Consider the following 24,584-nt stretch of genomic DNA (forward strand, 5'->3'; position numbering starts at 1 on the left):
GCGCCACTGCAATCCAGCCTGGGCGACAGAGAGTGAGACCCTGTCTCAAAACACACACACACACACACACACAAAATGGTTACACCAGTGCCCTAGAAAACGCCCTCAGCACCTCGCCCCCAGGGCTGTCCTGGGCACACCCCTCCCTGCGTCCTGTCCTGGGTCACCTGCCCAGGTGGGCCCACCTGCCCACAGCGCCCACTCTGCGGGCAACCCCCACCCCATGGCTCCCAGCTGCGAAGCCCACTCCCATCCCTGGCTACCCCCAACCCCTCCCCATCTCCATCGTCTTCCACTCTGGGTTGGCTCCCGCCAGGGTTGGGAATCCAGGGTGGAGGTGGCAGAGCCCTGAGACCCCTGTCCTCCGGAGACTCCAAGCCTGGGCGGCACCTCCGGCCGGGAGCAGGCGGTACTGGGGAAGGGGCTTGGCAGGGGGCCGGGGGAGGGCGGCTCCCCCACCCGGCCCCGCCCCGCCCCGCCCCTCCCTTCCTCCAGCCCCGGGCCCAGCTGGGCGGGATCCGGGCAGCAGCGGTTCAGCCTCGTCGTCCGGAGCGCAGTGAGTCGGGGTCTCCAGCGGGCTCAGCCTCCCCTCGGAACAGCCCCCACTTCCTCCAACCCCGGTGAGTCGGGGTCTCCTGCGGGCTCAGCCTCCCCTCGGAACAGCCCCCACTTCCTCCAACCCCGTTCGCCAAGCCTCGGGGCTGTTTGGTTGCCTCTGGGGCTGTGTAGACGTGGCGTGGCGGGAGTGTGTAGATGCAGCCAGGCTGTGTAGACACCACCGGGGTTGTGGAGAGGCAGCCGGGGCTGTGTGGACGCCACTGGGGTGTGTAGACATGGCCAGGTTGTGTAGATGCGGCCGGGGTTGTGTGGACTCAGGTGCCGCGTGTAGATGTGGCCGGGGTTGTGTGGACGCAGGTGCAGCGTGTAGATGCGGCGGGGGTTGTGTGGACGCAGGTGTGGTGTGTAGATGCGGCCGGGGTTGTGTGGACGCAGGTGTGGCGTGTGGATGCGGCTGGGGTTGTGTGGACGCAGGTGTGGTGTGTAGATGCGGCGGGGGTTATGTGGACGCAGGTGCGGCGTGTGGATGCGGCTGGGGTTGTGTGGACGCAGGTGTGGTGTGTAGATGCGGCTGGGGTTGTGTGGACGCAGGTGTGGTGTGTAGATGCGGCGGGGGTTATGTGGACGCAGGTGCGGCGTGTGGATGCGGCTGGGGTTGTGTGGACTCAGGTGTGGTGTGTAGATGCGGCCGGGGTTGTGTGGACGCAGGTGTGGTGTGTAGATGCAGGTAGGGTTGTGTGGACGCAGCCGGGTTTGTGTGGATGTATCTAGCGTGTGTAGATGTGGCTGAGGTTTCTAGACGAGGCCAGGCTGGGTGGATGCCGCCAGGGTGTGTGGACGTAGCCGGGATTGTGTGGATGCAGCTGAGATGTGTAGATACAGCTGGGGTGTGTAGATGCAGCCTGGTTCCTGGAGGGGCCTGGGACCGCCGAAGCCCTCCCCATCCCTGTTCCCACGCAGAGTCCTCCCTTCTTTTCTACCCGTGAACTTCACCTAAAGCAAGAACCAAGCATCAGCCTGGAGCCCTCCGGGGTCAGGGGCGGCAGGAAAGGGGCTGACAGCTACTGGGATGGGGTGCAGGGCTGGGGTGGGAGGTGAGTCTGGGGTGTGGTGCGGGGCTGGGGTGGGAGGTGAGTCTGGGGTGGGAGGTGGGGCTGGGGTGGGAGGTAGGGCTGGGGTGGGAGGTAGGGCTGGGGTAGGGTGCAGGGTTGGGATGGGGTGGGGTGCTGGGATGGGTTGGTGGGGTGCAGGGCTGGGATGGGTTGGTGGGGTGGGGTGCAGGGCTGGGGTGGGGTGCAGGGCTGGGATGGGGTGGGAGGTGAGTCTGGGGTGGGAGGCGGGGCTGGGGTGGGTGCCAGGCATCTGACTGGAGCCTCTCCTCCCGCCCCAGTTCTCACCCTCGGAGCCCCTTCTGAGTAAACACACAGTGGGATGTAACAATTGGAGGTGGGTGAAGGGCCTGAGATGCGGTGGGTTGTTGGTATTTGCCTGAGGGAGCGTCCTCCTGGATTCAATTAGCCCCGGCAGGAAACCCAGGCTGGGGACCGTGGCGTTATCCCCGCATGACCGGGAATGACCCACATTCTGGGAATTAGGGCGGGGTCCCCGGGACAGGCATCCGTGCTCTAGGGTCCTCTGTGGCCCAGGGACCTTCGACTTCCTTCCCTCATTTTATAGGGGGTCAAACCAGGCCTCGGACCCAGGCATGGGCTCCAGAGGTTGCCAGGTTTTGGGGACTTGCCAAAGGGTTCAGGCACTGCCCCACAGGACTGCATGGCCGGAAACACCTTGTGAGCCGCGTGGTGGCCGCCTCGCAGGTCAGGGATGCCCCGCAGGACACCTGTGGTCCTGGCTTCCTGACGCCTTCCTGGGGGCCTGGCTGGGTGGGGCTGTGTGAGATTCTGGGTGAGTTGTCTGTGTGGCTGTGTGTGATTGTGTGTGATCATGTGATTGTGTGTGATGTGTGGTTGTGTGTGGCAATATATATAATTGTGTCTGTAGCTGCGTATGGCCATGTGATTTGTGTGTGATTGTGTATTATATGTGTGTGTGGGGTCACGAGTGATCGTTTATGTTGTGTAATTGTGTGATTGTGTATGGTTGTGTGTGGTCATGTGTCATGTGGTCATGCGTGATTGTGTATGGTTGTGTAATTGTGTGGTCGGGTGGGATCGTATATGGTTGTGTGTCAATGGCTGTATAACTGTGTGTATGGTTGTGTGGTCATGTGTGGTTGCATATAGTTATGTCATGATGTTTGACTGTATAGGATTGTGTGTGGTTGTGCGAGATTGACTGTGCAGCCATGTGTGTCATTGTGTCTGTGTGATTGTAGTGGAGGTGTAATTGTGTGTATGGGTGTGTGACTGCATGTGTGAGACCGTGTATGGTTGTGTGTTGTATGGGAGGTTTCTGCAGCTGTGTGGTTATAGTGTACGGTTGTGTGTGTGATTGCATGATGAGAATTGCATGATTTTGTGGATGGCTTTGTGCGGTTGTGTATGGTTGTATAATTGTGTTTGTGTGTGATTGCATATGATTGTGGCAATATGTGTAATCGTGTCTCTATGACTGTATATGGTGGAGTTGTGATTGTATCAGTGTATGACTACATGTGTGAAGTTGTGTTTAGCTGTATGGTCATTGTATGTGAGATTTGTGGAGTTGTAACGTGGTTGTGTGTGTACTTGCATGATGAGATTGTGTATAATTTGTGGATGGTGGAGTGAGGTTGTGTGTGGTTGTATGTGGTTGTGTGAGGTGTGTTTTGGGAGGGTGTGTGTGGTTGTGTGTGGTATGTGGTTGTGTGAAGTTGTAATGTGTGGTTGTGTTTGGTTGTGTGAGGTTGTGTGTGGTAATGTGTGTGTTTGTGTGTTGTGTGTGTGTTGTGTGAGGTTGTGGTTGTGTGTGCAAATCCCCTCTTCCTAGTCTTCTCATCTGGGGCATGGGGTTCAGGGTCCCAGCGCTCAGGCTGGCCTGACCGTGGGGTAATTGGGCCCTGCAGAGCCTCACGCCGCCTGCTTGTCCTGCCACGCGGAATGGGAGTCCGTGTGTGCCCCGCTGCCCACAGCATGTGAACGTGAGCTGGGGACCGTGTGGTCCACTGCGTGTTGGGTCCCGTCCCTAAAGAGCATTCATGGACTGTCTAAAATTCCCTTTGCAGAATTTGGAATGTTCAGGGTGTAAAATACGGAGCTTGGAGAGTCCTTAGGCAAAAGGTGTTGGTGGCCGGTTGCCCAGCCTGGGGACTCTGTCCGCGGGGGAGAGCTTGCAGGAACGCTGGAGCATCGGAGTTCAAACCCTGTTGTCACTGTGGTTGGTTAAGGGCTTTGCGGTGACGTGGAGGTATGGTAGATGGATCGCAGGTGAGGGCGGAATGAAGGCAAAGGCGTCGCTTCTCTGATGGCAGACACATGGGTGGAGATTTGAGGTGGGAGCAGTTGTGGGGGGGTGGGGGGACAGGCGAGAGTGTGGGAGGGAGTGAGGTCGCGTGATTCCCCGTGCATCTGTGCATGCAACTGTGGGCGATGGAGCTGGTGCTTGGGGAGGCAGGACTGGACCCTGGGTGCCGACACTGGGGCAGGGTTTAGGGCTCCCGGCCCTGTGCCCCTCGGTCCCCCAGGCTCACCTGGCTTAGCTGGGGAGCAGGGTTCTCGGGGAGCATAACAGGGAAGCTGCCCAGCAATGTGGAGGAGTCACTGGAATTCCAAGAACTCTGTGTGTGTGTGTGTGTGTGCACGCGTGTGTGTGTGTGTGTGTGAGACAGAGAGTGAGAGTGGGAGGGAGGGAGGGAGGGAGAGGCAGAGAGAGCCTTAATCTCCTCCTCTGTAAATGGGCATGCTGATATTAGCTGGACCTGTCTCCTGTATACCCTGGGATTATTGGGAGGGCTGGATCAACTCTCATAAGCCTGTGAGCCCTACACCGACAGGACGCTGTTGGTATAAGCACATCTCAGCCTCCCGGTAGTCCTGTAGACCCAGCACCTGTAGTCCCAGCTACTCAGGAGGCTGAGATGGGAGGATCGCTTGAGCCCGGGAGTTGGAGGCTGCAGTGAACTGTGATCACACCACTGCACTCCAGCCTAGGTGACGGAGTGAGACCCTGTCTCAAATAAATAAGTGAATGAATGAATGAATGAAAGACGCATAAATAGAAGAAATTTAGAAGCCCAAGAATGAAGCTGAGGTGAACCTTGGGGTTTTGTTGAAGTTGATGGTTGACGCGGCCCTGCAGGCTGTTCTAAGCCATTGATGTTTCTGTGTGTGGCTCTGAAATGGATGCAGAAGATAACATATTCTGGGTGATCCACTCATAACTGCATAAGGCTTCCTTTGTTGTTGTTGTTTTGCAGAGATGGGGTCTCACTATGTTGATCAGGCTGGTCTTGAATTCCTGGGCTCAAGGAATCCTCCCACCTTGGCCTCCCAAAGTGCTGAGATTACAGGCGGGAGCCACGGCACCCAGCCCTTTGTTGTTTTGTTTACACTTTACCTTTATTTAAAAAAAAAATTGGGGGGGATAATTTTAGTTGTGAAGATGGTGCAGAGAGTCCCCGCACACCCACCTTCCACCCAGTGTCCCCTTGCGTTGACATCTTTGACCACAGAACAAAGAGCAAAACTGGGCCGGGAACGGTGGCTCACGCCTGTAATCCCAGCACTTTGGGAGGCTGAGGCGGGCCGATCATGAGGTCAGGAGATCGAGACCATCCTGGCTAACACGCTGAAACCCCATCTCTACTAAAAATACAAAAAAAATTAGCCGGGCGTGGTGGCGGGCGCCTGTAATCTCGGGAGGCTGAGGCAGGAGAATGGCGTGAACCCGGAAGGCAGAGCTTGCAGTGAGCCAGGATCGCGCCACTGCACTCCAGCCTGGGCGATGGAGCGAGACTCCATCTCAAAAAAAAAAAAAGAGCAAAACTAAGGCACGACCGTGGGTGCCACACTCAGTCTTCCCACCAATATTTCTGTTCTACGTTGCAATCCAGGATCCCACATTGCATTTAGGAGCTGTATTAATTTTAAATGATACAACTCATAAGTGATTGGAAGGTTATTTTTTAATCTCTGCGTTTTCCTCTGGTTCCCTTAGTATCACTCATGTTTATCGGCGTCTTCCCCTCCCACACGATTACTGACTCCTTTCTCCTCTGTCCACATTATAAAGCTAAAAGAACACAAGATACCATTGCTGCAAATAGTTTTCTCACAAACTCCTCTTCCCATGAAAGCCTAACAAAAAGACCATAGACAAAATGAAAAAAAAAAAAAGGAGACCAAGCTTATTAAATTTCCTGTAGGCTTGCTGAGTGATTTATTTCATGATGTTGGGGCGATGGAGGAGGGGAGGATTTCCTGACTAGATTCAGGCCTGAGGACAGGGGACAGGAAGAAATAAGAGAGGCCATGGCGTAGACAACAGCTGTCTGTTCTATAAACGGGCTTTGGCTGCCGTGGGACCAAAGATGGGGAATCGAATGGGATGGACGTGTCCGAAAACTGTGATCATCTTGGATTAGGTGAAGGAAAAAACAAACAAACAAACAAAAAACAAAAAAACTACACAGACAGGTGGGCAAGACAGCTAAAGAGCCCAGACCGAGGCTGGGGGCGTGATGGTGCAGGCTTGTAGTCCCAGCTATTTGGGAGGCTGAGGCAGGAGGATCACTTGAGCACAGGAAGTTGAGAGCAGCTGGGCAGCATAGCAAGACCCCATCTGTACAAAAACTAAAAAATGAGCCAGGCATGGTGGTGTGCACCCATAGCCCCAACTACTTAGGAAGCTGAGGTGGGAGGATTGCTTCAACCCAGGAGTTGGAGGCTGCAGTGAGCTGGGATAACACCACTGCACTCCAGCCTGGGTGATAGAGTGAGATTCTGTCTCAAAATAAATAAATAATTAATTTAAAAAGATGGAGAAAGAGAAGAGAAGAAATTTAGAAGCTCAAGAATGAAGCTGAGGTGAACCTTTGGGTTTTATTGAAGCTGCTTGGAAAAAAAGGGAACCCCCTGAATTTCTCCTTGGAGAGGTTGAACCATGGTTTTGAGCAACTAGAAAACATTGGCCATTAAAAGCAGAGAGTGAGACCTTGTCTCTACCAAAAATTTAAAAAATTAGCCGGGTGTGGTGGTGCACACCTGTAGTCCTAGCTACTCAGGAGGCCGAGGTGGGAGGATTGCTTGAGTCCAGGAGGTTGAGGCTTCAGTGAGCTGTGATAGCATCAGTGCACTCCAGCCTGGGTGACAGAGTGAAACCCTATCTCAAAAACCAAAAAAGTAAATAAGGAACACCAGACAGAAGAGCCCTGGGACCTGCCGTCCTGTGTATTAGTTTTTGGTTGCTGCATAACAAATGTCTCTCAAATTTAGCCAATTAAAACAACAGACATTTATTCTGTCACAGTTTCTGTGGGCCAAGGATTTGGGAGTGATTTATCTGGGTGGTTCTGGCCCATGGTCTCTCATGAGGTTGCAGTTAAGACATGGGCCAGGGGCTGGGTGCGGTGGCTCACGCCTGTAATCCCAGCACTTTGGGAGGCTGAGGAGGGCAGATCACAAGGTCAGGAGATCAAGACCATCCTGGCTAACACGATGAAACCCCACCTCTACTAAAAATACAAAAAATTAGCCGGGTGTGGTGGGGGGCACCTGTAGTCCCAGCTACTCAGGAGGCTGAGGCAGGAGAATGGTGTGAACCCAGGAGGTGGAGCTTGCAGTGAGCCGAGATTGCACCACTGCACTCCAGCCTGGGCGACAGAGTGAGACTCCATTTCAAAAAAAAAAAAAAAGACATGAGCCAGGGCTGCCTCATCTGAAAGCTCGTCTGGGGCTGGAAGAGCCACTTCAAAGCTGGTGTCCTCATGTGGCTGTTGGTGGGAGGCCTCAGTTCCTCACCACATGGGAATCACCATAGTGCTGCTCGAGCATCCTGACAACATGGCTGCTTGCTTCCCCCAGGGCTGGTGATTCAAGGGAGAGAAAGAACAAAGCCATAGTGCTTCTATGATCTAACCTCAGAAGCCTAGATCCATTGCTTCTGGTATATTCTATTCATTACAAGTGAGTCAATAAGTCCAACACACACTCAGAGAGGGAAATTAGGCTCTGCTAGGTGAGGATAGCAAATAATTTTTGGAGATATTTAAAAACCACCACATCTATAACCTTGGGCAAGTTACCTAACTCTTCGGTGCCTCCAGTTCATCTTTGGTCAGAATAGAACCAGTCTCATAGGAGAATTGTGGCAATAAATGAGATGATGACTATAAATATTGTTTAATACAACACCTGTCACACAGAAAATGCTTATCTACTTTTTTTTTTCTTCAAGATGGAGTCTTGCTCCATTGCCCAGGCTGGAGTGCAGTGGTGGAATCTTGGCTCCCTGCAACCTCTGCCTCCTGGATTCAAGCGATTCTCCTGCCTCAGCCTCCCAAGTAGCTGGGATTACAGGTGTGCACCACCATGACTGGCTAATTTTTTTTTTTTTTTTTTGAGAGGGAGTCTTGCTCCATTGCCCAGGCTGGAATTCAGTGGCACGATCTCAGCTCACTGCAAGTTCTGCCTCCCGGGTTGACACCATTCTCCTGCCTCAGCCTCCCAAGTAGCTGGGACTACAGTCACCTGCCACCATGCCCGGCTAATTTTTTGTATTTTTAGCAGAGATGGGGTTTCACTGTGTTAGCCAGTCTTGAGGTCTTGAACTCTTGACCTCAGGTGATCCGCCTGCCTTGGCCTCCCAAAGTGCTGGGATTACAGGCATGAGCCACTGCACCCAGCCCATGACTGGCTAATTTTTGTATTTTTAGTAGAGACAGGGTTTCACCATGTTGGCCAGGCTGGTCTCGAACTCTGGATCTCAAGTGATCCACCTGCCTCAGCTTCCCAAAATGTTGGGATTATAGGCATGAGCCACCATGCCTGGCTTTATCCACTTATTTTTATTAAAGGTATATTTTTCAGTGTTACAGCTCTTGAGGAATGATGTGCCAGCTATAGTTATCAAATTGTAACTCTCTGGATTTGTGGGGCCGGAGAGGCAGAGGGAAATAACTTGCTCTTTCAGGAGGCATTAGGCTACGGAACGGAGAGACTGCACATGGCGGCTGCGTTTTTCCTGGCTCCCCTTTTCCAATGGTTAAGGGAAGACAAATGGGAATTAAGCAGCTCCAGGCTCTGCATGTGGCAGAAACCATCCTACCATCTACTCCCATGGGTGCAGTTTGCAAAATTTGAGAGACAAAAAAAAAAAAAAAAAAAGCAGAGAATGTGAAGGGCACATTAGGGTGACTGCCAGGAGGATATAGCTGAGGATGTCAGGCAGGAGACACAGCCCGTGCCTTTGAAGGCGCTGAGGCTGGACCATGCTGTGCATGTTTGGGGATCGGCGAGGAGGCCAGTGAAGCTGGGGCTGAGGGAGGGAGGGGTTGGAGATGAGGACAGTTAGACCCGGTCGCTGTGGGGAGGTTTGGGCAGAGGTGGGATGTCACCTGACTCAGGTCTTAGCTGTCTCCCTGAGGCTTCCCGTTGAGAACAGACCCAGGGAGGGGAAGATGGAAGTGGCATTTTGTGAGCCTGGGCGATGCCCTGCTTAGACCAGGCTAGACATGGCGTAGGGGCCCAATTCTAGAGCTACCCTGCAGACGGTCTGACAACGTTTTTGGATGGACTGGGTTTGGGATGTGCCAGGGCATCAAGGATAAACCCAGTTTGTTTTTTGTTTTTGTTTTTTGTTTTTTTTTTTTTAGACAGAGTCTCACTCTGTCGCCCAGGCTGGAGCACAGTGGTGCAATTTCAGCTCACTGCAACCTCCGCCTCCTGGGCTGAAGCAATTCTCCTGCCTCAGCCTCCTGAGTAGCTGGGATTACAGGCGTATGCCACCATGCCCGGCTAATTTTTCTTTTTTTTTTTTTGAGACAGAGTTTTGCTCTCATTGTCCAGGCTGTAGTGCAAAGGTGTGATCTCCGCTCACTGTAACCTCCACCTACCGGGTTCAAGTGATTCTCCTGCCTCAGCCTCCAGAGTAACTGGGATTACAGGCACCTGCCACCACACCCAGCTAATTTTGTATTTTTAGTACAGATGGGGTTTCACCATGTTGGCCATGCTGGTCTCAAACTCCTGACTTCAGGTGATCCACCCATCTCCCAAAGTGATGGGATTACAGGCGTGAGCCACTGTGCCCGGCCAAACCCAGGTTTTTAAAAAAAAATTTTTGTATCTGAGTGATTATAAAAGTGGAGCTGCTGTCTGAGCTGAGAAGACTGTGGGAGGAGCAGGCATTTTTGTAAAGAGGAGACTGAGGAGGGATATGAGAGCTCAGTTTGGTCAGTGTCAAATTTAAGAAGCCTGTTAATGATTGTATTAGCTTTTGTTTGTTTAAGACAGGGTCTTGCTCTGTCACCCTCACCCAGGCTGCAGTGTAGTGGCTTGATCACAGCTCACTGCAGCCTCAACCTCCTGGGCTCAAGTGATCCTCCTGCCTCAGCCTCCCAAGTAGCTGGGACTACAGGTGTGTGCTACCACCCTGGCTAATTTGTAATTTTTTTTTTTTTTTTTTTTTAGAGATGGGATCTCATTATGTTGCCTACACTGATCTCAAAGTCCTGGGCTCAAGTGATCCTCCTGCCACAGCCTCCAAAAGTGCTGGGATTACAGACCTGAGCCACTGCACCTGGCCTAGTTTTCTGCAAATTACCACAAATGTAGCAACTTGAAACACCTCCTGTTTACTGTCTCATGGTTTTGTGGTTTCTGTGGGTTGGGTGGCTGGGCATGGTTTGGCTGGATCCTCTGCTCAGGGTCTGACAAGACTGCAGTCAGAGTGTTGGCTGGGCTGTGATCTCATCAGAAACTCAACTGGGGATGGCCAAATGCAGTGGCTCATGCCTGTAATCCCAGCACTTTGGGAGGCCAAGGCTGGCAGATCACTTGAGGTCAGGAGTTCAAGACCAGCCTGGGCAATATAGCGAAACCCCATCTCTACTGAAAATACAAAAATTAGCCGGGCATGGTGGTGGGCAACAGTGTAATCCCAGCTACTTGGGAGGCTGAGGCAGGAAATCACGTGAACCCAGGAGGCAGAGATTGCAGTGAGCTGATATTGTGCCACTGCACTCTAGCCTGGGTGACAAGAGACTTCATTTCAAAAAAATATATACACATCCTGGCTAACACGGTGAAACCCTGTCTCTACTAAAAATACAAAAAAATTAGCCAGGCGCAGTGGCGGGAGCCTGTAGTCCCAGCTACTCAGGAGGCTGAGGCAGGAGAATGGTGTGAACCTGGGAGTCGGAGTTTGCAGTGAGCCAAGATTACGCCACTGCACTCCAGCCTGGGCGATAGAGTGAGACTCCGTCTCAAAAAAAAAAAAAAAAAAAAGTGGGTAGGTTGGCCAGATGTCCCAGGTTCCAGGCTCCACCACGCCTGGCTAATTATTATTTTTTTTTTTGTGGAGATGCGGGTCTCGCTATGTTCCTCAGGCTGGTCTAAACTCCTGGCCTCAAGTGATCCTCCCTCCTTGGCCTCCCAAGGTGCTGGGATTACAGGCATGAGCCACCACGCCCAGCCAGAAACTTGGGTTTAAAATGGACTTTGCATTATAATGAGATGGGTAATTCACCCAGGATGAATCCAGCCTTCAGCTTTTGCTTTCTTTTGCTTTTGCTTTCTCTCTCTGTCTTTCTTTATAAATATATTGCCCAGACTGGACAACATAGCAAGACCTCATCTCTACAAAAACTTAAAAAGAAAATTAACCCAGTGTGGTGGCATGCACTTGTAGTCCCATCTACTGGGGAGGCTGAGGCAGGAGGATCCCTTGAGCCCAAGAGTTCAAGGCTGCAGTGAGCCGAGATCATAACACTGTACTTCAGCCTGGGTGACAGAGCCAGACCCTATCTCAAAAAGAAAAAAATGCGTGACAGTATTATGTATCTTGATGACCGAGGTTTTTGGAACTCACTTTAATTTTTCTCCCAGGGCCAATACCTACCTCCTGTCACCCTGCTCCCTGGCCCCGGATGTCCTCTGTGAAGGCTCTGAGCCCACAGCTCACTCCTGTTTGAAAACAGACACTGGCAGGTCTCAGAGTGGCATTAAGGACACGCTGGCCCTGAACCAAGACTCTCCCCAGCTGGCCTCATCTGGAGGCTGGAAACAGACATTGCTCCTGCCTCGTTCACAGTCACTCATGGCTCTGCTCACAAAGTCCTTGCCTAGTCCCTCCTTGGGGGCCCCCACACGGCTCCAGACGGTTCCTGACAGATGAAGACGGAAGTCGGTAGGTTGGCCAGATGTCCCAGGTTCCAGGTTAAAACTGGAATAGCTGCCGGGCGCAGTGGCTCACGCCTGTAATCACAGCACTTTGGAGGCTGAGGCAGGCGGATTGCCTGAGTTCAGGTGTTTGTGACTACCCTGGGCGACACAGCAAAACCCCGTCTCTACTAAAATACAAAAGAAAAAAAAATTTAGCTGGATGTGGTGACGGGCACCTATAATCTCCGCTACCTGGGAGGCTGAGGCAGGAGAATCGGTCGAACCCAGGAGGTGGAGGTTGCAGTGAGCCAACATCGTGCCACTGCACTCCAGCCTGGCGACAGAGCAAGACTCCGTCTCAAAAACAACAAAACCAAGAAAAAAAAAAACAAAACTAGAATAGCCTTTAGCAAACCAGGGCCAGGACAACTGGTCACCCCAAAGCAAACTGAGTCACTGGGTGACAGGGACTCTCACCCCATCACCACCGCGTTGGGATGAGTCGGACTTCCTGCCTCCCGCCTGGGCCAGAGGATGCTGGGAGAGTGGCGTCTGTTGGGCTGGAGGCTGGTCGAGCCACAGGCTCAATTTGGAGACATCAATGCTGATGGTTCATGATTTTGGTGCGATCTCGGCTCACTGCAACCTCCGTCTCCCGGGTTCAAGCTGGGATTATAGGCGCCCGCCACCATGCCCGGCTAAATTTTATATTTTTAGTAGAGATGGGGGCCAGGCTGGTCTCAAACTCTTGACCTCAAGTGATCCGCCTGCCTTGACCTCCCAAAGTGTGGAATTACAGGCGTGAGCCACTGTGCCTGGCCCCTTCTTTTTCCTTCCCTGTATCTTGGTGCACAGTTCAGATCTGAGATCCCACGTCCATCCTTCTCGAAGCTTTTTCCTGTAACGCAGGCGGGCGAGTCTCCTCCTACTGATCTCTTCGGTTTTATAGCTACACATTTTTCTTTTTGGTTTGCCTGGGGGCATTCTCACATATCTCTCAAACCCGGCCAGTAACTTACCCTCCTACGTTGCTTTAAAAAAAAAATAAATGATGCCTCTTCTTATCAAGGGCTTCCTCCCACCTCAAGGTCACCTGTCAACCTCCATGCCCACTCTTGTTTCTCGAAATGGGCTATCTTCCCTCCTTCTACCTGTGTATTTCATTCTCTCCCACCCCCAGTCTTTGGAAAAAAAGATAATAAAACTCTAGAAGATATTTTTACTCTGAGATTAGCAGTGTGAAGGACCTTCCAGAACCTTCTCTCTCTGCCTTTCTCTGAATTAAAACGCTCGCTTGTCTGAGACCGGCTGTCTCCATTGCATCTGAGTGATAAGAGAAAGATTCATCGAAACAGGCAGGTTTTATTTTTGGTCTGTCCAGCACTAAATGATTTTGTTTTGGCTGACTTTTTTTTTTTTTTTAACCCTAAACAGACTTTGCAGCTTAGTAAGAATTTATTTCAATTTAGAAATATGGGTGTTCTAAACTTTTTTTAAATTAAAAAAATTTATTTTTTCCTGAGACAAAGTCTTGCTTTATCACCCATGCTGGAGTGCAGTGGCACAATCATAGTTCACTTCAGCCTTGACCTCCTGGGTACAAGTGATCTTCCTGCCTCAGCCTCCAAAGTAGCTGGAACCACAGGCGTGCACCACCACGCCTGGCTAATTACTTTTATTTTTTGTGGAGATGGGGGTCTCGCTATGTTGCTCAGGCTGGTCTAAACTCCTGGTCTCAAGTGATCCTCCCTCCTTGGCCTCCCAAGGTGCTGGGATTACAGGCGTGAGCCACTGCGCCAGCCAGAAACTTGGGTTTAAAATGGACTTTGCATTATAATGAGATGGGTAATTCACCCAGCATGAATCCAGCCTTCAGCTTTTGCTTTCTTTTTTTATTTGTATATATTTATTGATTTTTGAGACACAGTCTCACTCTGTTGCCCAGGCTGGAGTGCAGTGGAGCAATCTGGGCTCACTTCAACCTCTGCCTCCCTGGTTCAAGTGATTCTCATGCCTCAGCCTCCCAAGTAGCTGGGATTACAGGCACACCACCACACTTGGCTAATTTTTTGTATTTTTAGTAGAGATAGGGTTTTGTGATGTTCGCCAGGCTGGTCTCAAATGCCTGGCCTCAAGGGATCCTCCCACTTTGGCCTCCCAAAGTGCTGGAATTACAGGTGTGTACCACCATGCCCAGCTAATTTTCACATTTTTAGTAGAGACAGGGTTTCGCCATGTTGGCCAGGGTGGTCTCGAACTCCTGACCTCAGGTGATCCACCCACCTCGGCCTCCCAAAGTGCTGGGATTACAGGCGTGCACCACCATGCCCAGCTAATTTTCGTATTTTTAGTAGAGGCGGGGTTTCGCCATGTTGGCCAGGCTGGTCTCGAACTCCTGGCCTCAAGCGATCCACCCGCCTCAGCCTCTTAAGGTGCTGGGATTACAGGCATGAGCCACAGTGCCCGGCCAGCTTTTGCTTTCTTTGCCGTACATGTGGCCTAGGGAGGTTGCAGCTTGGAGGTTTTCAGGCAACTTTTTGTGAAACTAATACACACCATGCTGATTTGTTCTTTAGGAAACTTGTCAGCTTTTCACTGAAGCAACAAATACTTTTGTCTGTACCAACTATTTGCAAAGTGCTTTACAGGGAGATCCGAGCAAGGCAGAGAGGTAAAGAAGGCTTGTGTCTTCCTTGAGGAGTTGAGAGGAGTCTAGAAGGTTCTGTACATTGGGCAAAGCTGGGCAGTGCTTTATAACATTTTCCCGAGCTACGGAGCTCTGACCCCTCCGTGGCTTCACTGCTTCTCAAGCTATTACATCAGCACCAAGGATTCCTTTTTCTTGTATTCACGGTAACAAGGAGAGGCTGAAAGTCCTGCCTGTCCATTAATTTCATGCTGATTTCTCTCAACAATCTTTTTTTTTTTTTTAAAGAGGTAGGGCGCGGTGGCTCACGCCTGTAATCCCCGCACTTTGGGAGGCCGAGGCCGGTGGATCACCTGAGGTCAGGAGTTCGAGACCACCCTGACCAGTATGGTGAAACCCTGTCTGTACTAAAAAATACAAAAATTAGCTGGGTGTGATGGTGGGTGCCTGTAGTCCCAGCCACTTGGGAGGCTGAGGCGAGAGGACTGCTTGAACCTGGGAGGCGGAGGTTGCAGTGAGCCGAGATTGCGCCACTGCACTCCAGCGTGGAGACAGAGCGAGACTCCGTCTCAAAAAAAGAAAAAAAAGAAAACAAAAACACCCCTCAAAAACCCAGAGACCCTGTTGGAGGCCTCTGCGTTGCTCTGGTTGTCTCTGGGGAGCCCCTAACCAGGCTTGGAAGAGGTTCTTGGAGGAAGGTTTCTCCTCTGACCACCGGCTGGCTCTGGCCCCTTGCCCACGAGCCTCTGTGGCCTTGGTGAGATGGGCGCCGAGTGCATACGGTGGATAAGCCTGATGTTGTGTTGATTGTATTGTGTTCTTCTCCAGACAGCAGCAAAGGAGGGGAAGAGCGTTTCCTTTAGGGACCATCCCTGTAGAAGTTCCTGCTCTCTGCTTCGGTTTGTTCACAAACTACATATCCTGGCACCACGGGGCGCCGAACTTGGCTCCGCGACGAAACAGGTCCCGTGGAGGAGCTGGCGCTGGGCGGGGCTGAGCCTCACTCACTCTGGTGTCTGCTGAGGTCCTTCCCTGGTGGAGACTCCTGCCTCCAACTCTGTCCCCTTTTGGTCTCTTCCTCCACGGCACCGACCTCATCCTTTCCTTCTGTTGGCCACCAAGATGGAGGCCAATGGCCCCCAGTCTACACGTGGCAGTTTAGGAGCCCCACTGGGAAGAAGGCGTCTCCGTCCCTGCTTCTGTGAGTTGAACCATAAGAAACTGATCTTGTTCTATAGACTTTGGTCTTAAAAAGTGACAGTTTTATAAAGTTGAAACTCAAGGATCCAAAAGAACTTGGTGGCCTGCTTGGGTCATATGCAACCTCTTGGGTCCATCACTGATGGGTATGGAGGGGTGGGCCCTGTGATTGCTAGGTCAGGGTCTAGTGTGGACCAATCACTGATGGGTATGGAGGGGTGGGCCCTGTGATTGCTAGGTCAGGGTCTAGTGTGGACCAATCACTGATGGGGATGGAGGGGTGGGCCCTGTGATTGCTGGGTCAGGGTCTAGTGTGGACCAATCACTGATGGGGATGGAGGGGTAGGCACTGTGATTGCCAGGTCAGGGTCTAGTGTGGACCAATCACTGATGGGGGATGGAGGGGTGGGAACTGTGATTGGCAGGCCAGGGTCCAGTGTGGACCAATCACTGATAGGGATGGAGGGGTGGGAACTTTGATTAGCAGGCCAGGGTCTAGTGTGGACCAATCACTGATGGGGATGGAGGGGTGGGCACTGTGATTGGCAGGCCAGGGTGCAGTGTGGACCAATCACTGTTGGGGATGGAGGGGTGGGAACTTTGATTAGTAGGCCAGGGTCTAGTGTGGACCAATCACTGATGGGGATGGAGGGGTGGGAACTGTGATTGGCAGGCCAGGGTCCAGTGTGGACCAATCACTGATGGGGATGGAGGGGGTGGGCACTGTGATTGGGAGGCCAGGGTCCAGTGTGGACCAATCACTGGGTGGAGATGGAAGGGGGGAAGCTGTGATTGGCAGGCTTGTGTTCAGTATGGACCAATCACTGATGGGGAGAGGGAGTAAACACTGTGATTGGCAGACCTGGTGGCTAGCACCATGATCGACCACCCCACCAGGACAGCAGGGATGAGGTGGACCTTCATTGAAGAAAGGGATGCTGGGCAGACAAAAAACACATACCCTAGAAAATTACAACTGAAGGGACAAAGCAGATCAACGACCTGGGGAAACTGAGGCCTGGAGAATTTCATTGCCTTGCTGGGACTCATGGAAGTCTCAGGATGAGTGAGGATCTGGATATTATGAGTTGGGCAGCTCCCATTTGCAGAGTGCTCCTCCTGTAAAGATGCCGGATGCCCAGTAAACCATTCGGCTCGAAGTCAGCATCGAGTAGCATTGTCCCCAGGGAGCGTGTGTTGGCTTCCTGGTGCTGCTGAAACAAGATGGGCCTCTCTGGGCCAAAGTCAAGGTGTGGGCAGGGCTGGTCCCTCCTGGGGGCTCCAGGCGAGAATGTGTTCCCGCCTTTCCCAGCGTCTAGAGGCACCCACATCCCTTGCTCGGGGCCCCTTCCTCTCCCTTCACAGCCACAGCACAGCACAGCCTCTTCCAGTCTCTCTGACCCTCACTCTCCCACCTCCTCTCTTGAGAACACTGTGGGGATATGAGGCCCGCCACATCATCAGGATTATCTTCCATCTCCATGCCCTTCACTTAGTCCCACTTGCAGAGTCGCTTTGGCCATGGAAGGCACCACATTTACAGATTCTGGGGATTAGGACCTGGATGTCAGAGTTATTATTCTGTGGCCACAGGACCGACCTGAGATGTCATTTCTTTTTTTTTCTTTTTGAGATAGAGTCTTGTTCTGTTGCCCAGGCTGAAGTGCAGTGGCACGACCTTGGCTCACTGCAACCTCTGCCTCCCAGGTTCAAGCGATTCTTCTGCCTCAGCCTCTCGAGTAGCTGGGATTACAGGCATGTGCCCCCACGCCTGGCTAATTTTTGTATTTTTAGTAGAGATGGGGTTTCACCATGTTGGCCAGGCTGATCTCAAACTGACCTCAAATGATCTGCTCTCCTTGGCCTCCCAAAGTGCTGGGATTACAGGCATGAGTCGCTGCGCCCAGCCCCAAGATGCATTTTTAGGAACGTACCCAGAGACACTGTCAGATTCTCTGGACCGAGGAGTCAAGGCTCTTTCTGACCTTTGCTTGGTTCAAAGGAAGATTCTGCCGCCTGATTTCTGCCTGCTCTCCACCCGGCCTGCCAGCTGCCAGGATGCAATTTCTCTGGCCTCCAAGGAAGGCCAGGCAGGGTCGCGCCGGGGCAGACGCACACCAGCGCGTGTCTGGCCCAGTGTGCCCAGAACCCGAGAAACTGGAGTGGCCGCGGGTGGGCGGCCCCCTCACGCTGGCTTCTCCTGAGTCCCTTTCTGTTCACAGATCCCCACTCCTGGCTATCCGCATGCTGGTCATTTCTGCTTGGAGACAGTTCAGGTGTGTCCCACAGTTGCTGTCCCTGGGGCTCTTGGCTCTATTGTTAATGGCCACCGGCTGTGACGGCTCACATTTCAGTCCTGCATATGTCAGTTCCTCGTACTTTCTTTCTTTTTTACTGTATGTATGTATGTATGTATGTATGTATGTATGTATATATGTATGTATGTATGTATTTGAGATGGGGTCTCACTGTGTTGCCCAGGCTGGTCTCAACATCATGGGCTCAAGCAGTCCTTCTGCCTCAGCCTCCCAAAGTGCTGGTATTACAGGCATGAGCCACCACACCTGGTCTTCCTTTCTTTCCTTCTCCCCTCCCCTCTCCCCTCTCCCCTCTCCCCTCTCTTCTCTCTTCTCTCTTCTCTCCCCCTCCCCTCTCCCCTCTCCTTTTCCCCCTCCCTTCCCCTTCCCCTCTCCCCTCCCATCCCCTCCCCCTCCCCTCTCCCCTCCCCTCTCCTCTCCCCTCTCCCCTCCTCTCTCTTCCCCTCTCCTCCCCTCTCCCCACCTCTCCCCTCTCCTCCCCTCTCCCCTCCCCTCTCCCTTCCCCTCTCCCCTCCCCTCTCCCCTCCCATCTCCCCTCTCCCCTCCCCTCCCCTTCCCTCCCTTCCCCTCTCCCCTCCTCTCCCCTCTCCCCTCTCCCCTCCTCTCCCCTCCCTTCTCCCCTCCCCTCTCCCCTCCCCCTTCTCCTCCCCTCTCCCATCCCCTCTCCCCTTCCCTCCCCTCCTCTCTCCCCTCCCCCTTCCCCCCTCCCCCTCCCCCTCCCCCCTCTGCCCTCCCCTCTCCCCTCCTCTGCCCTCCCCTCTCCCTTCCCCTCCCCCTCCCCTCTCCTCCCCTCTGCCCCCTCCCCTCTCCCCTCTCCTCCCCTCCCCTCTCCCCTCCCCTTCCCCTCCCCACTCCCCTCTCTCCCCTCCCCTCTCTCCCCTCCCCTCCCCTCCCCTCCCCCCTCACCTCCCATCCCCTCCCCCTCCCCCCTCCCCTCCCATCCCCTCCCCCCTCCCCCTCCCCCTCTCCCCCTTCCCCTCCCCCCTCCCCTCCTCCCCCTTCCCCTCCCCCCTCCCCTCCTCCCCCTTCCCCTCCCCCCTCCCCTCTCCCCTCCCCTCTCCCCTCCCCTCTCCCCTCCCCTCTCCCCTCCCCTCTCTCCCCTCCCCTCTCCCCACCTCTCTCCCCACCTCTCTCCCCTCCCCTCTCCCCTCTTCTCCCCTCTTCTCCCCTCTCCCCTCTCCTCTCCCCTCTTCTCCCCTCTCCCCCTCCTGCCCCCTCCTCCCCTCCCCTCTCCCCTCCCTTCTCCCCTCCCTTCTCCCCTCCCTTCTCCCCTCTCCCCTCCCTTCTCCCCTCCCTTCTCCCCTCCCTTCTCCCCTCCCTTCTCCCCTCTCCCCTCCCCTCTCCCCTCCCTTCTCCCCTCCCCTCTCCCCTCCCCTCTCCCCCCCTCCCTTCTCCCCTCCCCCTCCCCTCCCCCCTCCCCCCTCCCCCTCCCCTCTCCCCTCCCCTCTCCCCTCCCCTCTCCCCTCCCGTCCTCTCTCCCCTCCTCTCTCCCCTCCTCTCTCCCCTCTCCTCCTCTCTCCCCTCCCCTCCTCTCTCCCCTCCCCTCCTCTCTCCCCTCCCCTCCTCTCTCCCCTCCCCCCTCCCCTCTCCCCTCCCCCCTTCCCTCTCCTCTCCCCTCTCCCCTCCCCTCTTCTCCCCTCTCCCCTCTCCCCTCTTCTCCCCTCTCCCCCTCCTCCCATCTCCTCCCCTCTCCTCCCCTCTCCCCTCCCTTCTCCCCTCTCACCTCCCTTCTCCTCTCCCCTCTCCCCTCCCCCTCCCTCTCTCCCTTCCTTCCTTCTTTCCTTCCTTCCTTCTCTCTCTCTCTCTTTATTTTTTTCTGAGACAAAGTCTCACTCTGTCACCCAGGCTGGAGTGCAGTGGTGTGATCATAGCTCACTGCAGCCTCGACCTCCCAGGCTCAAGTGATCCTCCTGCCTCAGCCTCCCGAGTGGCTGGGACTACAGATATGTGCCACTATGCCTGGCTAATTTTTACAATTTTTTTGCAGAGACAGGGTCTCCCTCTGCCACCCAGGCTGGCACAGTCATAGCTCACTGCAGCTTCGATCTCCTGGGCTCGAGTGATGAACCCTCCCACCTCAGCCTCCTGAGTAGCTGAGACTACTGGCATGCACCACCATGAAAGGCCAATTTTTAAATTTTACATTTCATAGAGATGGGGTCTCACTATGTTGCCCAGGCTGGTCTCAAACTCCTGGCCTCAAGCGATTCTCTTGCCTTGGTTTCCCAAAGTGTTGGAATGACAGGTGTGAGCTGCCACACCTGATCCCCCTTTTCCTTATAAATCACCCAGTCTCAGGTATTTCTTTACAGCAGGACAAAAATAGACAACTGTGTTTAGGCATTACTTATAGGGTGACAACTGTCCTGGTTTGATTGGAATTGAGTGGTTTTCTGAGACATGAGACTTTCAGTGCTGAACAGGGACAGTCCTGGGCAAACTGGGACCATTGGTCCCTGTAAGTGTTGACGGGACACTGTGTCAGTCTGTTCTCATGCTGCTAATGAAAGCATACCCAAGGCTGGGTGCAGGGGCTCACGCCTGTAATCCCAGCACCTTGGGAGGCCAAGGCGAGTGGATCACAAGGCCAGGAGTTCAAGACCAGCCTGGCCAATATGGTGAAACCTCATCTCTACTAAAAATACAAAAATTAGCCAGGCATGGTGGCGCACACCTGTAGTCCCAGCTACTTGGGAGGCTGAGGCAGAAGAATTGCTTGAACCTGGGAGGCAGAGGTTGCAGTGAGCTGAGATTGTGCCACTGCACTCCAGCCTGGGGGACAGAGTGAGACTCTGTCTAAAAAAAAAAACCTACCTGAGACTAGGTAATTTATAAAAGAAAAAGAGTTTTAATTGACTCACAGTTCAGCATGGCTGGGGAGGCCTCAGGAAACTTACAGTCATGGCGGAAGGAGAAGCAAACATGTCCTTCTTCACATGGCGGTAGGAGAGAGAAGAATGAAAGCCCAACAAAGGGGAAGCCCCTTATAAAACCATAAGATCTTGTGAGAACTCACTATTATGAGAACAGGATGGGGGAAAGCATCCCCATGATTTAATGATCTCCACCTAGTCCCTCCCATGACACATGGGGATTATGAGAACTACAATTGAAGATGAGATTTGGGTGGGGACACAGCCAAACCATATTAGATACCTGGAGGGAGAAGTCAAGAATGTAGGTGGCAAAACTTTCTAAATGTGCTTGATGTGGAACAGCTCTCCAGCAACGTGTGTCCTAAGACAAAGCCTGAGCTTCTTTTTTTTTTTTTTTTTTTTTTTTTTTGAGACAGAGTCTTGCTCTGTCGCCCAGGCTGGAGTGCAGTGGCACAATCTCAGCTCACTGCAAGCTCCACCTCCCAGGTTCATGCCATTCTCCTGCCTCAGCCTCCCGAGTAGCTGGGACTACAGGCGCCCGCCACCACGCCTGGCTAATTGTTTGTATTTTTAGTAGAGATGGGGTTTCACTGTGTTAGCCAGGATAGTCTCAATCTCCTAACCTCGTGATCCGCCCGCCTCGGCCTCCCAAAGTGCTGGGATTACAGGCGTGAGCCACTGTGCCCAGCAAGCCTGAGCTTCTGAGTGTGGTGCACAGCAGCCTTCCAGATGGGGCTGTTGGGCCTTCCTGCCTCACCTCTCACAGTTCTCCTACACCCCACCCCACACTAGGCCCTGAGATTCCCTAAACTAACTTTCTTTCTCTTTCTTTCTTTCTTTCTTTCTTTCTTTCTCTTTTTCTTTCTTTCCTTCCTTCCTTCCTCTCTCCCTTCCTCTTTTTCTCTTTCTTTCTCTCTCTCTCTCATTCTCTCTTTTCTCTCTTTCTTTCTCTCTTTCTTTCTTTTCTCTTGCCCATCTCAAGTGCAGTGGCACAATCACACCTCACTGCAGTCTCGACCTCCTTGGCTCACTGATCCTCAGCCTCATGAGTAGTTGGGACTACAGGTGCATGCTACCATGCCCAGCTACTTTTTCTATTTTTTATAGAGATGGGGTCTTATTATGTTGCCCAAGCTGGTCTCGACCTCCCATAATGCTCAGCCTCCCATAGTGCCTCAGCCTCCCATGGTGCTGGGATTACAGGCATGAGCCACTGCACCTGGCTGGTTGTAATTAACTTTAGTTTTAATAGCCACATGGGGCCAGTGGCTGCCATTTTGGACCTTGCTGGTGTTGTATGACTGTTTATGCTCTCAGCTCCCACTTAGCGGGAGAATCATGCAGAGAGTCATGAGACTGAGGCAAGAGGATCATTTGAGCCCAAGAATTCGAGGCTGCAATGAGCTACAATTGTGCCACTGCACTCTAACCTGGGCCAGAGTGAAACCCTGTCTTAAAAAAACAAACAAACAAACAAAAAACCAGGTACGGTGGCTCATGCCTGTAATCCCAGGACTTTGGGAGGCCAAGGTGGGTGGATCATTTGAGGTCTGGAGTTCAAGACCAGCCTGGCCAACATGGCAAAACCCCGTCTCTACTAAAAATAAATAAAAAAAAAATTAGCCAGGCATGGTGGCATGCACCTGTAATCCCAGCTACTGGGGAAGCTGAGGCAGTAGAATCACTGGAACCTGAGAGGCAGAGGTTGCAGTGAGCCAAAGTTGTGCCACTGCACTCCAGCCTGGGCAACAGAGCAAGACTCCACCAAAAAAAAAAAAAAGACAATGGATTCTTCCCCAGTCAAGCCTCAGATGAGAATGCAGCCCAGCTAACACCTGGATTGCAGCCTCATGAGACGCTGAGCAGAAGGCCCAGCTAAACCCTGTCAGAATCCTGACCCCAGGAAGTGAGGAGGTAACAAGTGCATGTTGTTTGAAGCTGCTAAGTTTGTGCTGATTTGTTACACAGCAATAGCTGACTAATACACTTTCTCTACAATAGCCTTGACTTCCTTGCTTCTGCCACAGGGATTCTAGATACTTTATCCCTGCCATGTAGGATCCGTTCCTTCCACTGGAGGCTTACTCAATTCCTATTTATCCTTTCGAACTTGAACGACTCATCACTCTTTCAGAAAACCCTCCCCTGACTGCATGTCTAAATCAAAGACCCCTGTACACAGATTCAAAGTTCCTGGTTGTGCTTCTAGTTTTGAGCCATTCTTGTAGCATCATGTTAATGGATCTGGGCCTCTTCCACTCGGATTGAAGCTCTCTGAGCTCAGAGAATCGTATCTGTCTCATTCAGGGTTCGACGCAGCCAGGCCTGGCCCATCGTAAAGGTTGGCTGGATGGAGAGAGTGAAATGAATGGCGCTTCTATGTTTGATGCTAAATAGCCGTGGAGCCATTTCTGTGAACCAATGATGGTGATGACAAGACCATTTAGAGAACACAGGAATCCTTAGAAAACCCGCGGGGCAGGGTCAGCAGAGGCAGCTGGGGTTGAATGAACAGTGTGTATGTGTGTGTGTGTGTGTGTGTGTTGGGGAGTGAGCTCATACTCTAAATGTGCCTTTCCAGCTCTAATCACAGAAGTGAATCTCGGTGTCCTTTGTTTCTAAACAATCCATCAAGTGATTCTTGGAGATTCTCTGGCTCGTCTGAAGGCAGTTCCACTCCAGTGTAAGAGTAAATGGGAAAGTGTGGTGCGGCTTCACTCCCCGCTGCCCCTTCCTCGCTCCACGCCACCCCTGCCTCGCTCCACGCCGCCCCTGCCTCACTCCCTGCCACCCTGGTACATCTCTCCTTTCTCATTGGCTCTGGATGGTAGCAGCCAGGCATGGAGTGGCCGTTCCCAGAGGGACATGTTCCTCTGAGGAGGGAACATTCTGGCTGGGCCCCAGCATAGGGTTGCCAGACTCAACAATAATACATTCAGCACCCTCGGAGACATTAGAATTTCAGATATGTAGTCATTCATTCATTCAGTCATTCATTTATTTTGAGACAGAGTCTCGCTCTGTCACCCAGGCTTGAGGGCAGTGGTGCAATCTCGGCTTACTGCAGCCTCCACCTCCTGGGTTCAAGAGATCGACCTGTCTCAGGCTCCCGAGTAGCTGGGATTACAGGCGTGTGCCACCACGCCCAGCTAATTTTGTATTTTTAGTAGAGACGGGGTTTCACTATGTTGTCAGGCTGGTCTCGAACTCCTGACCTCAGGTGATCCACTTGCCTCAGCCTCCCAGACTGTTGGGATAACAGGCATGAGCCACAGCGCCCAGCCAGAATTTCAGATTGACAACCAAAACGTTTCTTTTTTTTAAAACAGGGTCTCACTCTGTGTTGCCCAGGCTGGAGTGCTCACTGCAACCTCTGCCTCTGGGGTTCAAGTGATTTTCCTGCTTCATCCTCCCAAGAAACCATGTGCCACCATGCCCGGCTAATTTTTTTATTTTTGATAGAGATGGGGTTTCACCATGTTGGCCAGGCTGGTCTCAAACTCCTGACATCAGGGAATCCTCCCACCTTGGCCTCCCAAAGTGCTGGGATTACAGGCGTGAGCCACCGCGCCCGGTCAAAACATTTTTTTAGTAGGAGTAGGAGAATATCCTAAATTTTGCACAAGAGAGACATACTTACACTAAAATACAGATTAGAGACAGAATTCTCCAGAGAAACAGGACCACTTGAGTGGATACACAGACATATACGCACAGATGCACACAC

The 24,584-nt window shown here is 52.7% G+C and overlaps 1 protein-coding gene across 1 annotated transcript in view; it reads left to right on the forward strand.

Moving 5' to 3' along the window:
- Positions 1-490: 490 nt before the first annotated feature.
- The window catches only part of TMPRSS9 (transmembrane serine protease 9), a 67,905-nt gene continuing 43,811 nt past the window's right edge, over positions 491-24,584 (forward strand). Inside the window, exon 1 of the mRNA XM_063599764.1 lies at positions 491-620. The gene's annotated coding sequence lies outside the window, so the exon portion shown is untranslated. The remainder of the gene's footprint in view (positions 621-24,584) is intronic.

This window comes from Pan paniscus, chromosome 20 (assembly GCF_029289425.2).
Source record: "Pan paniscus chromosome 20, NHGRI_mPanPan1-v2.0_pri, whole genome shotgun sequence".
Taxonomy (NCBI): Eukaryota; Metazoa; Chordata; class Mammalia; order Primates; family Hominidae; genus Pan; species Pan paniscus.